Source organism: Coffea arabica, chromosome 5e (genome assembly GCF_036785885.1).
Source record: "Coffea arabica cultivar ET-39 chromosome 5e, Coffea Arabica ET-39 HiFi, whole genome shotgun sequence".
Taxonomy (NCBI): Eukaryota; Viridiplantae; Streptophyta; class Magnoliopsida; order Gentianales; family Rubiaceae; genus Coffea; species Coffea arabica.
In genome coordinates this window covers 39,734,881-39,753,102 of record NC_092318.1, presented here as the reverse complement: position 1 = coordinate 39,753,102, position 18,222 = coordinate 39,734,881, and the positions used below count along the sequence as shown (strand labels likewise).

At 39.7% G+C, this 18,222-nt stretch overlaps 1 long non-coding RNA gene across 1 annotated transcript; it reads right to left on the bottom strand.

Annotated features, from left to right (window-relative positions):
* Positions 1-15,937: 15,937 nt before the first annotated feature.
* On the bottom strand, positions 15,938-17,549 carry LOC113688307 (uncharacterized). Its single transcript, XR_003447958.2, has 2 exons — positions 17,144-17,549; positions 15,938-16,159 (listed from the first exon to the last, which is right to left on the bottom strand). It is a non-coding gene; the product is annotated as an uncharacterized lncRNA (long non-coding RNA).
* Positions 17,550-18,222: the final 673 nt, after the last annotated feature.

Genomic DNA, 18,222 nt, shown 5'->3' with positions numbered 1-18,222 from the left:
CTTATTGGCCAATAAGTCTTGCCACAACACCCTCCGCTCCTCGATCAACACGTTCCTCGATCAACCACTGATACCAACTGATACGTTCCTCGATCAACACGTTCGAGACACGTAGCACGTTTGCCCAAGGATCTAGCGAGGTTGTCCAACGCTTGGTTTGCGGAACCTAGAGTCAAACGGACGACACGATTTGACGTAGGTGGTAGACGACACTCCGATGAAGGTGAATACTCCAGGGGAATAGGTCGAATGAACAATCAAGGACAGGACGTAAGATTGCTCAATAACCCTTGCCAAAGCAAGTTAAAGGCTCAAATTCTCTAGAAAGAAAACGAAAGTACTAAGAATTTTATTCATGAAACTTGTTCCTTTAACCTTACAAAGCTAGCCTATTTATAGGTTAGAGATAACAAGAAAAACCCTAAAAACACCCTAAAGGGAAGAGTCGGCCAGCTTGTCTTCAAGATGGGCCGGCCCATGCCTTCTACTAAGCAACTAATCCAACTAAATAAATAACAACGACTAAGGTCCTACTCGGCTGACTCACAAAGAGGCCCACTTGATTCTTCATGGGTTTGGATCAAAGTGTAAGTTGCTTGATTGATTCTTTCCAAGCCTTCAATATCTCTATGGGCTCCATGTTGATCTTGGACAACTCGAACAAGGGTTTGGAGGGATTCTTTGAAGAGCTTGGCCCGTGCACGTGTGACAGGGCCCAATGGGACTCGGACTGGGCTCTGGTTCATGCACACATCAGTCCCCTCCTCTTGAGAAGGATTTGCCCTCAAATCTGGATCCTCCTCACCAAGAAATGGGCTCAAGTCCGCGACATTGAAGGTCACGCTAACATTGTACTCCCCAGGTAGCTCCAATTTGTATGCGTTGTCATTGACTCGCTGGAGCACCCGAAATGGTCCATCACCTCTTGGGGATAATTTGCTGTGACGTTGCTTGGGAAATCGCTCTTTCCTCAAGTGTAGCCAAACCCAATCTCCAGACTCAAAAATCATCTTGCGACGGTGTTTGTTGACTTGCTGGATGTATTGCTGTGTACGCTTCTCAATGTTTGCTCGCACGGCTTCATGTAACCTGCGCACAAAATCAGCTTTCTTTTTCCCATCTAAGCTGGTGTGCTCGGAAGAAGGTAAGGACACCAAATCAAGGGGGGTCAGGGGGTTGAAGCCATAAACAATCTCAAAGGGAGAATATTGTGTTGCACTATGCACAGTTCGATTATAGGCAAATTCAACATGAGGTAAGCATTCTTCCCAAGACTTAAGATTCTTTTTTATCAAGGCCCGAAATAAAGTGTCAAGTGTGCGGTTGATAACTTCAGTTTGTCCATCACTTTGTGGATGACTAGTGGTGGAGAATAATAGCCTAGTGCCCAGTTTGGACCACAAAGTCTTCCAAAAATAACTCAGGAACTTTACATCTCTGTCACTAACAATAGTCCTAGGCATGTCATGCTGACGAACAATTTCCTTAAAGAATAAATGTGCAATATGAGATGCATCGTCAGTTTTGTGACAGGGGACAAAATGAGCCATCTTAAAAAATCGATCAACCACTACAAATATGGAGTCATTACCCCTTGGCGATCTAGGCAAATCTAGTACAAAGTCCATAGACAAGTCAACCCAAGAATGGTGAGGAATAGGTAATGGGGTATACAAGCCATATGGATTTGTCTTAGACTTTGCCTTGTGACAAGTAGCACACCTACCAACCATGCGTTCAACATCCCTACGCATATGGGGCCAGTAAAAGTGCTCTTGTAATATGGCCAGAGTCTTGGCAATGCCAAAGTGGCCCATGAGACCACCACTATGTGCCTCTCGAATCAAAAGATCACGAATGGAAGAATTAGGCACACACAGTTTATCTACATGGAATAGAAATCTATCATGCAAAAAGTACTTTCCATGCGGGTTCTTAACACAAGCAACATAGATATCACCAAAGTCATGATCATGTGTGTAGAGTTCCTTAACCATTTCGAATCCGAGTAACTTGGCATCAAGACAGACAAGCAAGGAATGTCTACGTGACAAGGCATCAGCTACCACATTTGTCTTACCGGTCTTGTACTTAATTACATAAGAGAAGGTGTCAATGAAGTTTACCCATTTGGCATGTCTCTTGCTTAACTTGGGTTACCCTTTGAGGTACTTCAATGACTCGTGATCAGTGTGTATCATGAACTCTCGAGGGCGAAGATAATGTTGCCAGATCTCCAAGGCCCTCACTAAGGCGTACAACTCCTTGTCGTACGTGGGGTAGTTTAATGCAGCTCCTCCCAACTTCTCGCTAAAGAAGGCATACGGCCTCTTGTCTTGCATAAGGACTGCTCCAATACCTACACCAGAGGCATCACATTCAATTTCAAAGGTATTGTTAAAGTTTGGTAATGCTAACACAGGTGCGTGTGTGAGTATGTCCTTGAGGGCGAGAAATGCTTGTTCTTGTGATTCTCCCCAGGGGAACTTGTCATTCTTCTTTGTCACGGCGGTCAATGGGGCGGCAATGGTGCTAAAATTTTTGACAAAGCGCCGGTAAAAGCCCGCCAATCCAAGAAAGCTGTGCACGTCAGGAACGGATGTGAGAATTGGCCATTGCTCGATGGCCTCAATCTTGAATTTGTCCACCTTGATGCCCTGCGAACTCACCACATAGCCTAGAAACACAAGTTCATTAGTACAAAATATGCACTTCTTGAGGTTAGTGTATAGACGCGCCTGTCGAAGTGTCTCAAGAACTAATCGTACATACTCCAAGTGCTCATGCTCACTACGACTATAGATCAGGATGTCATCAAAGTAAACAATGACAAATTTGCCAATAAAATGTCTCAAAACATGGTTCATTAGTCGCATGAAGGTGCTAGGGGCATTAGTCAAGCCAAAAGGCATGACTAACCACTCATAAAGATCATGTTTGGTTTTGAAGCTGTCTTCCACTCATCGCCTTCTTTCATCCTAATTTGATGATAGCCACTCCTTAAGTCGATTTTGGTGAAAATAATAGCACCATCGAGTTCATCAAGCATATCATCAAGTCTAGGAATGGGATGCCGATACTTGACAGTGATAGCATTTACAGCCCGGCAGTCAGTGCACATGCGCCAAGTACCATCCTTTTTGGGAACAAGCACCACAGACACAGCGCAAGGACTTAGACTCTCTTTCACCCAAACCTTACCTAATAGGCCATCAACTTGCCTTTGCAGCTCCTTGGTCTCCTCAGGGCCCATGCGGTAGGCAGGTTTGTTGGGTAGTGGTGCTCCAGGAATGAGGTCGATTTGGTGCTCGATCCCTCGAATAGGTGGTAAGCCATTAGGGACCTCGTCGGAGAAAACATCCTCAAATTCCTGCAAGAGAGCAACCATACTCGCAGGCAATGCCTTATCGAGTTCAGCAACATCTAAAAGCACATGTTTGCAAATCATAAGAAGTACAGGCTGATCAGAATTGACAACTTTCCTAACGTCCTTAGCCTTAATGATCATGTTTTGCTTCCTAGTGGTAGGTGCAGTGAGTGATTTGTCACGCGTAACACTAGGTGTACTCCCTTGACCCTTGGTCGATGGCTCACTTGCAAGAGTAGAGCCGTTACCAGGGTCGACCGCCTTTTGTTTCCTCCTTTGGCGGTCTTGTTCACACTTTCTTTGTAGTTTAAGTTGGTCCTCATACACTTGTGCAGGTGTGAGTGGTGTGAGGACCTTGCGTTTGCCATCATGCGAGAACGTGTACTTGTTGGCCCTTCCATCGAATGTGACGTGTTTGTCAAATTGCCAGGGTCGACCCAAGATAACATGGGTAGCATGCATAGGCACGACGTCACAAACAACTTCATCGGTGTAGGTTCCAATGGAAAAAGGAATGCGTACCTGTTTGAAGACACGTACCTTTCCTTCCTCGCTCAACCATTGGAGGCGATAAGGGTGTGGATGTCTAGTGGTTGGAAACCCTAAGCTCTCAACCATGAGTAAGCTTGCCACGTTTGTGCAACTCCCACCGTCGATAATGAGGCTACATACCTTGTTACCTATCTTGCAACGGGTGTAAAATAGGTTCTCCCGTTGTAGCTGCTCGTCCTCCTTAACTCGAGCAGTTAGCACTCGTCGTGCCACCAAACACCCTACTTCCCCTTGTGTAGGCGAGCAGTCTTCCTCAGCAGAGTCGTCACCCAGGCAGTCGCCTTTGGTCAATTTGGGTAGCTCCTCACAGTTGTCGTCATCGGACACGATCTCGCCAGTGTGAGTGATTAGCATGACCCGTTGGTTTGGACATTGAGATTGAATATGCCCAAACCCTTGGCACTTAAAACATTTGATGTCCCTACTCCTAGTTTTAGGAGTCTCCTGTGGTGCCTTAGAAATAGACCTGGACACATCGGGAACCTTGTTAGGTGTAGAATAGGCATTACGGGTTGAGGCGTTACCTTGGATTCGGGTAGAAGAGGTTGGTGTGGTCGCACTTCCAACTTCGTGGGTCGCTCTTCGTGGTTGGTTGCCCCTCCATGAAGTGGTGTTAGAAGATTGGAAAGTATGGGCACCTCATCTTAGCTTCTTTCCCCGCTTGGCCTTAATAGCGAGTTCTAGAAGGTCGTGCATGTCCAAGTAATGTTGGAGCTCCAAGGCTTCTTGAAGGTCAGGATTGAGACCTCTAAGAAACCTTGCCATCGTGGCTTCATTGTCTTCTTGAATGTTGGCCCTCATCATGGCCATCTCAATTTCTTTGTAGTAGTCCTCCACACTCATGCTGCCTTGCGTGAGGGTTTGAAGTTTAGAGTGGAGATCGCGATTGTAGTAGTTAGGAACAAATCGCTTGCGCATTAGTGTCTTGAGTTCTCGCCAAGTTCGGACACGTGGTTCCCCCATTCTCCTTCGATTGGTCCTCACTTGGTCCCACTAGACTAGTGCGTAGTCAGTGAACTCCACGGTGGCAACTTTAACCTTTTGTTCCTCGCTGTAGTCGTAACAGTCGAAGACCATCTCGATACGGCCTTCCCACTCCAAATACGCTTCAGGGTCACTTTTGCCTTTGAATGCGGGGACTTGAATCTTAAGCCCCTTGAGTTCGTTCTTGGGCGTGTCCCTTGTAGGCCTCCCAGATCTTTTTTATCCTCACTAGCGAAGTAGTCTTCGCCATTTGCTTCTTTGGTGCTGTGGTTACTCCGGTTGTGGGACCTAGAACGAGAGCCTCGTGTAAGGCTCCTGGACAACTCGTCAAAATGAGTGTGTAACGTCTCCATTTGTTGCTCACTGATTCGCCTGAGCTCATTCTTCGTCGCGGCGAATAACAATGAGGGATCGGTGGTTGCTTGTTGTTGGTGGTGGTGTTGTTGCTCCATGTCTCTCTTGATGCCCCCTGCAAAGGTTAGTAACAAGCAAAGAAAGTGCAAATATAATCCTCACTTCACTCCCTTAGTGTATCCCTCACGCTCGTGTGTAGTGCTCAATTCACTCTATTAGACTTACCAAGTACCTTTACCTGTTAGTTTAGGTAGTTGAGAAATATTGCTCGAGTCCAATAATCGTCACCAACTTTTCCCCGCAAGAGTAAACAAGAGTGAAGGACACAATTGGATGATGTATTTGAGATGAGGTGGTCGAAATTTGAAGGTTTTATTGTGGCGGACAGGTTTGGGAAAAGAAAATGCTAAGAAACAATCCCTAGGTTTTCTAGAATGTAGGAATGGTTTCCTAAGGTGGAAGAGAGAATATAGGAGGGTTTCCTAGAATAGATGAGAGAAAGTAAGAGAGTTTTCTAAAGTGGATGATGAAGTGTCCAAGAGTTATCCAAGTTGTTGTGCTTAGTCTCCCAAACTAAGTTGGCTTCAGAGCTTTGGTGGAGGTATCTTCCGTTATATCCGTAATTTTGTCTTAGTTTTCCTTATTTCCGCTGCACTTGTCTCAAAAAGAAAAAGAAAAAATTTCTGGTCATTGTTTGTTGTTGAAGTCGAGTCTGATGTGTGCACGGATCTTAGCCCACGTAATGACCAAGTCTGAGTTCGGGTCCAGTCACACGTGCACAAGCCAAACTCTTCAAAGAATCACTCCAAACCCTTGTTAGAATTGTCCAAGACCAGCATGGAGTCCACAAAGATATTGGGGGCTTGGAGAGAGACAATCGAGTCATTTACACCATGATCCAAGCCCACGAAGAGTCAAGCGGGCCACCAAGAGAATAAGGCCTTAGGGCCCCATCAATTAGTTAGCAATTAGTTAATGATTAAGTAAAAGCATGGGCCGGCCCATCTTGTTCCAAGAGCATGGGCCGACTTCTTTCCTTTTCCTAGCCTTTAGGGTTTTAGTTACTTTAGCCTATAAATAGGCTTGCTTTGTAAGGTTTAAGGGGACAAGTTTTATGAATAAAATTCTTAGTACTTTCGTTTTCTTTCTAGAGAATTCGAGCTTTTAACTTGCTTTGGCAAGGGTTATTGAGCAATTTTGCGTCCTGTCCTTGATTGTTCATCCGACCTATTCCCCTGGAGTATTCACCTTCATCGGAGTGTCGTCTACCACCTAAGTCAAATCGTGTCGTCCGTTTGACTCTAGGTTCTGCAAACCAAGCGTTGGACAACCTCGCTAGATCCTTAGGCAAACGTGCTACGTGTCTCGAACGTGTTGATCGAGGAACGTATCAGTTGGCTTCAGAGCTTTGGTGGAGGTATCTTCCGTTATATCCGTAGTTTTTGTCTTAGTTTTCCTTGTTTCCGCTGCCTTGTTTCTTAGCATTTTCTTTTCCCAAACCTGTCCGCCACAATAAAACCTTCAAATTTCGACCACCTCATCTCAAATACATCATCCAATTGTGTCCTTCACTCTTGTTTACTCTTGCGGGGAAAAGTTGGTGACGATTATTGGACTCGAGCAACATTTCTCAACTACCTAAACTAACAGGTAAAGGTACTTGGTAAGTCTAATAGAGTGAATTGAGCACTACACACAAGCGTGAGGGATACACTAAGGGAGTGAAGTGAGGATTATATTTGCACTTTCTTTGCTTGTTACTAACCTTTGCAGGGGGCATCAAGAGAGACATGGAGCAACAACACCACCACCAACAACAAGCAACCACCGATCCCTCATTGTTATTCGCCGCTCGGGTCCGCAACCGGGGATTTTCACCACAAGTGTTGATTTTTGCATTAAAAAATGACAATAACTATGAGTATGTGGTCCTTTAGTGATAAAAGTTGAGTAACCGGGCTCCTTCATTTGGCCAATATCGGAGTCGAGTCAAAACACTTAAATGACTAAAAACTAAGCATTCCTCCTTGAAGAAAAAAAAAATCAATCAAGTGTGGGGATATTTTAGAAAAAAAAGTGCTAATAGTGAAAAATGTGAATGAATTGTTAGCCCGCTGATCGATGAATTTTAATGTTGAAATTTTGCTTAATAATCGAACCATTTGCTTATGGATGTTAGTTGAATATTTTATATTCTTAGATTAGTTAGTCATAAATTGAAAGAGTCCTTGATCTTGAAAGTTAATTGGAGAGATATTTCTTGAAAATTGCCACTAATACTTGACATATGTTTTAATTGTATCTTGCCAATAGAAGATTTGAGTAATACCATTCTTTGAATTTGATTACTTGATTTGTGTTCTCATGCTTGAGGACAAGCATGGTTTAAGTGTGGGAGAAATTGATAGGTCATAATTTGTTGCTAAATTTATAATTATTCTCCCCTTGATTTTAGCCAAATATTATTTTAATTGTCGGATTCTACTTATATTTGGTATTTTGTGATTATTTCAGGAGCGGGAATGAAAAGTGCTTAAATGAAGATTTTCTAGTGAAAAATATCTGATAGTTGCACGTGGGCGCGCCTAAGTTCACTGCTCAAAATCGAAAAATCGGGATTGATATTTGGCAATCTAAATCCGAATCAATTTCCTAATTTGATAGCAATCAGGACCTTGCTGATTTCGCGGGATCATCCTCAAGTGATTGGGAGAGTTTTTAGGAAATTAAATTATGATAGGAATCTTTTTAGGAAGTTGATTGGTATCAAGATACCAACCAATTAGGAGAAAAAAGAGGGATTATTATTCGGCAGACATGAGCTCTCTTTTGAGAGGCTAGAGACGGAAAAGATAAGTAACAATTCCTGTCTTTTTATTTTGACCTTTGCGGTCGACCTTTGGCGGACACAATTGAAAAAACTCTTCTCAATTATTTTGCACGGCTGGTTCACCATTAATGGAGAACTAACTTCCTAATTCTAGTCGAGGGGACAACTGACGATTTGGTTCGGCAATTACTGTGAGATCTAAATTATTTTAACAGTTTCCTTCATTTATTGGTATTTATATGTTTTATGCTTTTAATTGTTATAACTTTTGTGTATGATTGAATAGTGCGCAGTATTTAATTTGTCACGTAGGATATTTTGCTAATTGGGGGTAGTTGAATCCATAATTGGTCGATTACTTCCGTCCCGATAGCAACTGGCGTAATTGGGTTTATGTCAGGAAAACATACGATCTAACTTAAACAAACCCTCGTAGCGTATTTGTTAGTTAGGGTTGGGCTTTTCTAATGCTTAATGCAATCTAGAAACTGTGCAATAATAATAATAAAACCTAACTACCACAAAAAACAGTCAATAATCAATTCTAGGTACTGGAGTGAGGACTCTAGATGTGCAATGGGTTACTTGATTCACTCTATTTTTGAAGAGTTTTCTTAATCCGATATACCATAATTAATTAACTGACAAAATTTACTAACTAGTAGACAGTGGTAAGTAGGGTCGTCTCCTCAGGGATTGGGGAAAAGTTCGTTTCCTTTCGAGTCAAGACAAACGGGAGGTTTTAGGATTAAATGCTAGTGAATTGCTAACTAAATAAATTAAATGCGAAAAATAATTAATTGACAGAAATAATTGGGAGAACTCTAGCCAATGATACACTTCAGAAATGGTTCATGCAACTGATCATCGATTCAAGTATAATTCCAATATTCACTAATAGATTGGTTATAACTGTCATGGATTGAGAGAAGGCTATTGGAAGATGAGAAATGATATATAAGAGTTGAGTTTGATTTCAAATTATATTCTTGTATAAGATTTTTTTCTCATAATAAAGAATGTATTTTTCTCTATGAACGTAAGTTCAATGATGGAGTTGAACTACGTTAAATCTTATATGCATTTATCTTTTATTCTTGTGACTTATTTGTCATTAAATTATTGCATTTTTTATGTTTTAATAGTCGTATATTTCGTGCTTGGATCTTAACAACTAGTATCAGAACAGGGTTTGTGGTTAGATTCCGATTGACTATTGAAATTAAGTATAGTGGTGGCTATTACTAATTCAAAAATTTAAATATGGTATCTTTGTTTCAAGGACTTGACAAGAATCATTGAAAGTGAAGGATGGAAAGTCAGAAAGCATGAAAATATTTGACGGTGTGAATCTAGACAAGTGATGGTTAAGGAAAATGTGAAGTCTAATGTTGATTTTGGATGTGAATTGGTGGAGACTTTCTCATAATTCCAATAGTTGATATTTTATCTCAATGGTTTTTAGATTCCAATTATGTTTTTTGGATGGTGTGGCATGTGTTCTAAAGAAATAAAAGAGTCTAATTTCCAAACATTAGAAGACTCTGATGATTATGAGTTTTACTACATGTGATATTTTGGAAACCACATATGGCGAGACAGTCCTAAGGATGGAGAAGTATGATGATTTTACCATTTGGTTGACTCAATGGTTAGAGATAGAGTTCACAAAAAAGGATTCTGAATTGCAAGTGGTGATAAGAAGAAATCCTACGAAGGGAGATGGTGAATTGAGACACCTTCTCATGAGTTAAAAAGGGGTTAGATTCGGGGTAATTACACATATTCATTTGTCAATCGAATCAATCGGGTATCAGCACTGTATTGATTCGGATGTGCAATTCAGTACAATATTATTTGGTAGTTAAAAGCAAATTGTTACTAAAAGAAATATTCGTCAAGGTAAAAATTTGTTATGAAATTGGTTTAATTTCTTTTAAACAGATTTTTTTGTTTTGCGTGGAGATAACTAGTTTTCTTATTTATTTTAGTTACCTGAAGTAGTAGCCAAAGTGAATTTCCTATTTGTATGAGTATAAGAATAGAAATTATTTCCTATTATGTATAAGATTAGGAATAAGCTTATTACTTGGATGTTGGCCAAGTAATGTAACTTATACATAGGTTGGGGTCAGCATACTATAAAATGGCACACAAAAGCAACATGTAACCTTATACATGGGTTGAGAGAGGATTTTTTGAAGATGAGAGATGATATACAAGATTGAATTTGAGTTCAAATTATATTCTTATATAGGGTTTTTTTTCATAATAAAGAACGGATTTCTCTCTGTGGACGTAGACTCAATGATGAAGTCAAACAACGTTAAATCTTGTGTATCATTTATCTTTCATGGTTGTGATTTGTTTTTCTTTAAATTGTTGTATTCTTGATGTATCAGTAGTCATATATTCTACGCTTGGATCCCAACAGAAGATGTTTTGTCAGATATTTGAACTTCAACGCAAAAGAGGAAGTTGTGGATCTTGCAGTCCACTACATATCCTGAGCAACAACTTGTCAATTTAAGGATTTAGCCAAAATTTGTAATAGTCTGAGAAACAACTGAAAGATCATTTCTGTCAACTCTGTCTAGCTATCCCCTTTGTAAATTTGAGAGCAACCAAAGAATCATCTTTGCCAACTGCAAATGTCCCATTCCTGTGTTTGAAAAAATACGCTGGCCACTATAATTAACTATGCCATAATCAAATGGATTTGCTGAAGACATCTGAGGTAGTAACCAGTAGTAGAGCTTGACAGGTCCCCCTGTCCTTTGGGATTAAATTTCTCATTTTATTTCATATTGAATAGCTAATTTCCAGAGTAAAGAATATATGAACCGTTTGACTAGATAGAGACTTTGATGGATTGAAAGGAAGGTATGTCAGCGGTTAGCTGGTTACTACATATCAAATAGCTAAAAATTGGCTTTGAAGATGTCATCAGGATTTGTTATATTGTTCCCTTCTATCTCTGGGCTCAAAAGGTGGATGTCCGGTAAGGTACTCTACATTACGTGGCTTCCACTTCAGGATAGTTGGCGAGATATTGATATGCCATCAATCTCACGATGTGATAAGGAGATTTGAGTCTCAATTTTTTGGGATTAATGAGTCACTAACATGTTAATCAACCCCAGTCTGACAAAGTTTCTCTCTCCTAATGTTAACATGTTAATCATTTTGGGTTCCTAGTTAGTGTCAATTTATTAAAGTTTCCTGAATACTAGCTATGTTTTTTAGTATTTGAAAAGCAACTTAAAATGGTCACAAGTTCTTAGCAGCCAATTTTTTTAGTTATATGAGTGAATTCCAATGCAATGCCTAAATTAAGAAATCATTACGTAATATGGGAAACTAAAGAATTCCAATTTGAAATTTGTAAAGTAAAATATATGTTGAATTACATAGGCCATCAGTCTTGCTGATGGTTCACAAATATTCAAGAAAAGAAAAAGTACAAAATTCTATGGAGAGCAAGATTTTGTTTCTCAGTCTTCGCAAGGTTTTGTTCCAAAGCCTATTTTTCCAGCATCTATGTCATAGAGAATATCGAGTTCTCGCTGCTGATTATACCAATAACAGTAAGATCTTCAGATTTTTTATTTGCTGCGAATCCTAAGCAACATATGTATGGATTCTTCTTTGTTATCAACACAATTCCTAATGGATTGAAGCTTACATCAGTCGCACATCCAAAATGGAGTGTAATTTCAGGTAACTGAATCCTTCCATTCCCTGTCATATCGTAGCATGTGTCAAACTTCTCCTGAGCTGGTGCTTGTGGATAATCAGCCATTGATTGCCTCAACTTCGTACTTAAAGCGGTATATGCTAGTGGCGGTAGGTAAGTGATACTTGTTCCGGAGTCGATCACAGTTCCTACTGATGTAAATATTGTAGGTGAAACATCCAATCTGCTTCCCGCCACACTGATGCCAAGCAATTCCAGAAAGTATAGGGAGCTGCGATTATAACTTCGTGGAATGTTTTGTGGAGATTCTTTCAGATTCGTGAATTTTAATCCAGAAGATGAAGTTGCTGATCTTGCACGATTGCCAAAGTCTATATGCCCCAAGGAGCTGGAAGTTTTAGGAAGACAATAGCTGAAAGTTTTGGCGAATTTTGAAGCAGTCTGGGAAACAATTGAAAGATCGCCTCTGCCTAGTCCAAGTACCCCTGCTCCATTAGCAAAATTGCGTAAGGGTATACAATCTCTTTTGATCAGTGGAATAATTGCCTTCTTGGACAGCAAACTTTTTGCCCAAGGAATGAAGCCTCGTCCGCAGCGTTATGCAACAAATTTATCAATACCATTTTGAATTTGTCCCAGTCAGGTCCAGGGACATCGAATGGATAGCACCCAGTCAAATTCTCTCCCAAATCAGCCTTGGAGTTGATTGTCGGGTCAGAAAAACGTACCAAGCACTCTTCATACAAGGCAATAGCAGCTTTTTGATTCGGGCATTCATCAAGTAGTCGTATGTGGGCATCTGCTACGCATTCTTTGAAAACATCAGCGCTGAGATCGCCTCGACAAAAAAAGAGGCCATAGACCGTGTTAGAAGGGTCATCGCCAGTACTGAACTTATAGAAGCCATTGGTGTCTGTCCGAGATGCATTTGAAGATAGGGTGTCAAGCACGAAATTTAGATTTGGTTCTGTAAATGCTGCAGGTCGCACTGTTAGGGTTGTATGTAGCGTTTCCATAGTAAGGCGCAAGAAAATTAACGGGGCTAGTGTCGTTGGAAGCATGGTTCGCCAAATCGGCCGAGTCCGAGTTGACTCGGCCGAGTCATAACCGGAACGGGACTCACCGGTACGATACCGACACCCGCATCGCCGTTTCACCGGAATCCGAGTTGACTCGGATCGACTCGATCGATATTTACCGAGTCAACTCAAATCAATAAGAAATCAGTAAAACTTACCGAGTTTGGCCGAGTCAACTCGTGAGTCAGACAACAAAATCACGCACATGATTTCTTCTTTCTCCCACCGGTTGCCATCCTCATTCCATCACTTCTGCTAGTGCAACCCATCATAATTAGTTGAGGTTTCTTGAGGGTTGTGATTGTAAGACTCGTAATTTCGTTGGGATTGATCATAATCTTCAGATTGGGAGTACAACAAGAAGAATTGGAGCAAATTTGGAAGTAAGATGAATCTGTAAAAATTTTGTGGTATTCGGGGTTTTGGAGATTTTTGTAGGTGGTGGTAAACTGGTAATGGTGATGGAGCTTGAGAAGAGAGAGACAGAGAGAAATAAAGGGAGGGGGGGAGGCGGTGGAAAGATGAATCTGTAAAAATTTTGTGGGATTCGGGGTTTTGGAGATTTTTGTGGGTGGTGGTAAACTGGTAATGGTGGTAGGCTTGAGAAGAGACAGACAGAGAAATAAAGTGGGGAAGGCGGTGGAATGGAAACGTTTTCTAGGGATTATGGGAGGCAGTGTGGGTTGTGTACGTGGGAATGTGAGGGGATAGAATGGAGTGAGGAGAGAGAGAGAGAGAGATAAACACCCAACAACAAAAAAAGAAAAAGAAAAAATTACAGCTAAATTACAGCTCAAAGGCCACCAGATTCTATCTCACGTCCTTTCCAACTTTCTTTCTAACCCGAACAAACATTTCTTGGTCAAAGGGGATGCCTCAAACTTCATTCCTCTGTTTTTTTAATGCATTCACGTTTCCATTCATTCAACATTTCAACCCCCCTAACACCAAATGAACAAGATTAGAATAGTCCAACAAATATTAAATTGGATTAGTTAACAACAAATGAACTGGGGTTTTTTGCAACATCTTTTGTTTATTAATTAGAACTACGTCATTTTTTTTAAAGACTTACATGGTATCTATGTTAACTTAGGTTTTTTATCAAATTTAATTTGATAATTGTATTGCTTATATTATTTTTTATTTTTAATAATTTTTTTTAGAATTTTTGAAAGTTTTATATACTTTAACTTGCGTATCACCCGATATTTAATCGATATGCCGTGACGGATGTGGAACAACCGCGACCGCGACGCGACCGCGACCCGCGACGGCGAACCATGGTTGGAAGTGGAACAACAATATTCAATGGTATGGAAGCTAAGCAAACAAAGCATGTAACATTTGAAGTGGAACAACAAATTTCTGGAGATCATTTCAAAGGAAGGCATCAAAAGAGTAAAAGGCTAACAACCTACAAACTAGATTGGTAGATTAGGAGCCAAATTAAGTATTGTTTGAGGGATCATGAAAGTTGTATAAGCCAGGAAAACTTATGGCCTGGGAAAACTTGACCTTGGCAAGTCTTACAACCAACTCGCCTGGACGTGAGAGAAATTTCTAAAATTATGATGATTTTTAAAAAAATTCTACAAATGGGGCATTTTTTGTATGAAATTCCGTCCAGGGTCAAGGAGCTCGCATTTGCTGAATGCGAGGTCTCCTGAATTTTCCTAACATCCAAATCACAAAAAAAAAAAAAAAAAGAAAAAGAAAAACAGACCTTGCATTTAACAAATGCGAGGTCATATACCTCACAATTAACAAATGCGAGGTCCACGCCCAGGTAACTCAGCTTGCACTTAGCGAGCATTGTGACGAAAGAAGCCCCTGGTCCAGTGAGCGTGAGCAAGCTGCAATTTTACATAAAAAGACTGCTCAAACAATTGACATAAGTTAGAAGCCGTGCGTGTTTCATCATGCGAGTGATGAAACCGGAGCCAAAATTCACTATTTACCATCTTCAAATTATTTTCAAGAACATGAATCTAGATTTTGCCATGATTTTTCTTTTTGCTCAGTTCCAATGCAAGCCTTCCCTTGCTTTATGATTTCACTGCAAATTATAAAGTGATTTACAATTTGCAATGAAAATCTCTACAATTTTTACTACTTAAGGCTGTAAATTCATCAGACCTCAAATTTTTGTTTTTGCATTGACATTTATCATAGAGAAATAAATCCTTTTTATTTTAAAACTCACACGAGTTAGAAGTTAGCAAATGTGAGGTCTCAGCACAAAATTTTATGTACTAGTAATTCTTTGTATATAAATAACAAAAAAGTTATATTTCTTATAGATTAAAAGATTTGATAATTATATTGTTGGAAACACCTAATTTTATTATTAAATAATTTTATAAAGAAATAACTATACATGTATAGTTCTTTATACGGTTGGAAACAAGCTTTGGCTTTGTGTTCAGATTGAGGTCCTCACATTTGCGAAATGATTATTATGTGATTATTTATCTTATAGATTAAAAGATATACTTTCCTATAAATATAAAAATTATAATCACATAATAATCATTTTCAAATTAAATGAGAAAAAAATTCCCAAACCACATATATTTATTTCACTAGGATATTTGAAAAACATTTATTTATTTATTGTAATTTATTATGATTAAATATATATATATATATATAAATTTTTTTTGAAAAAATTTTGATAGAATCTCCCCTTAAAAGTGGACTAAACTCCCAGTCAGCAAATCCAAAATAGACAACATTTAATCCAAGCAATATTTCCAACAACTTGTCAGCAAATAATCACAAACCACTGCAAAAGCACAAGTCTTTAGTAAATTAAAAAACAGAAAAAGTAAAATCAAATTAAACATCCAACATTCCATAGATTAAGAACAAAATGCAAGCAAATCCATGCACAAATAATATAGTGAACCTAATGGTGCAACTTCAATCGTCATCTTCATCTGCAGCTCCATCCTGAGGTGGAGTAATGCTTAAATGATCCTCTATACGTGCCAAGCGAGTGTCCATCCTCTGCAACTGGAAAAATAAATTAAAATTAGTAGCACAAGACTATGGTACAAGTAGAACTACCATTTTCAAAATTAGCCATACTCCACAAAAAAACCAATAATTGCAACATCTGAGTCAATGAAAATGAGAAACAAGTAGAACTACTCCAGAATGAAATAATACCTCTATCAGACCAGCATGAGATGATCTCGAACATTGTTCTTTAATATCATAACCCGCTCACATTCAACAAGAGCAGATGCATTGATTTCCATGGTTCATGCAGTTGAATTCCAGCCCCAGCCCTCAACATGTTTAAGAGAATCCTTTTTACCATTTAATACATACATATCAGAGTTTGCAAGAAAGTGTGATGGATCCTAAAGCTAGCATGGACAGCATAAGGGTGCCAGTACTTCCAAGTACAGATGCCCTAGTAGCAGTAAAAGTAGAAATTATACTAGAAGCTACTCAGATACCGTAGTCTATGATAAAACACATAGCAGTCAAATGTGTAGACATTGTAATAGCATGATAGCCCAGCAACTAGGCAGATCCTCTGCTCCATTTCTGTAAAAAAATTGGGCAACTTCATGAAGCCTATCAGACCAAATGCTTAAGGAAAACTTTAACTAAGTCCAAACCTATAAACCAATTAAGCAATATACACATATCAACAGTCCTAAAATATACTGCAATCACCACATGCGACAACTAATATCTTTGAGGCAGGGTGTTTTAGACTAAAAACTAAGAAAGCCAGGACAAAGTTTCTTTGCAGCTTCGGCATGGCTTCTTAAAGATTTTATTTTTTTGGTAGGCTAGCTAGCTACTTAGAACTTGGCATTAACTAGCTATGGTTCTTAGATTGCTGCTTTTCCTTTTTTTTCTCTTTCATGTTTCTGCAATGCAATATTGATTGCTGCTTTTCCTTTTTTTCTCTTTCATGTTTCTGCAATACAATATTGATCCACGTTAATCCCATGCTGCCTCCACATGAAAGCAATAGCTAACTGCTAACCTCCAGCAAAATTAATCAAAATAAAAGAAAAAGTATGTGGATGCAACCGCAACAGTCCTCAAACAGGAGACCAAATGCATCAACAAATTACACCAACGGCCACGAATAAGAGACAAACCGAAAAATTGCCAAATCAGAAAAGCAAATACAACAAGCAGAAACAACAACAACGCCCAATAAATTGCCAAATCAGAAAAGCCAATTCAATTCAGAAAAGAAAAACCCTAGAAAAATAAAAGAAAATCAGAAAAAAAAAAGAAATTCATACCCTTATGCTGTTTCTAAGCAACAGAGCACAGCCACGAATTTGAAAGCCATTTGCCAAGTAAAAAGAAAAGGTGCAGTGCAAATGGGACACAAAATTGGTTGGGGAGTCCTGTTGTGGTTGTAAAAGTGGCAAATTGGGAGGGGGGAGAGAGGCGCAGCTGGCTAGCAGAGATGGGTTCCGAAGAGGGGTCCAAGCTCTACAATGGCCAAGATCTTCCGACGCTTCTGACGAGAAAGCTGTGCCCAGATTTCGCCTGATGAGAACGGCTACAGCTCTACAAAAGAGAAGAGCTTCCGACGAGAAGGCCGCGAGATTCCGATGACAAAGCTGTGACCAAGATTTCGCCTAACGAGAAAGATGGAAGCTCAACAAAAGAGGAGAGAGTGAGGAGTGAGCTGGATGGAGAGAGTGAGACAGATTTGAATGGCAATTGGGAGCTCTGGCTTTGTGCTCAGATTGAGTAGCTCGCATTCCGCGAATGCGAGCTTGTTTTTCTTTTTTTCGTAAAAGACTGACCTCGCATTTGTGAAATGTGAAGTATTTGAACTCGCATTTCACAAATGCGAAGATCACACTTTTGGAATTAACTTCAAAAATTACCCCTCTTGTAGAATAACTTTATTTTTTGATCACAACTTAAGAATTTACTCCTGCCATCGGCTGAATGGTCCGTAACCAAGACTCTATAGTCAGCAGATGCTAAGGGTATCGAACAACGACATTTGTGGAGGATAATGGGAATTTGACTAATGCTGAGAAGAACAAAGTTGACCCAGATGGAATCCCTACCTAGTAGTTCAGAGTTCATACTGGTTTGAGAAAGAGTTCTCTATATACAGTTAAAAGGATAGATTATACATAATCCCCCCGTGGATTCACCAGTTGTCACATAAACGACCTAATATTTCTAAATACCCACATAAATCTCATGTGATTTCATATAAAGTGAAAACTTGAAGGAAAATAAATCCTGTAATAGTATTAGTTACTAGTACTATCCTTATTCAAGCACACTAAATCAATCAACACTTTGACCACCTTATATGAAATCATACGGGAATAATGTGGATAAATGCAAA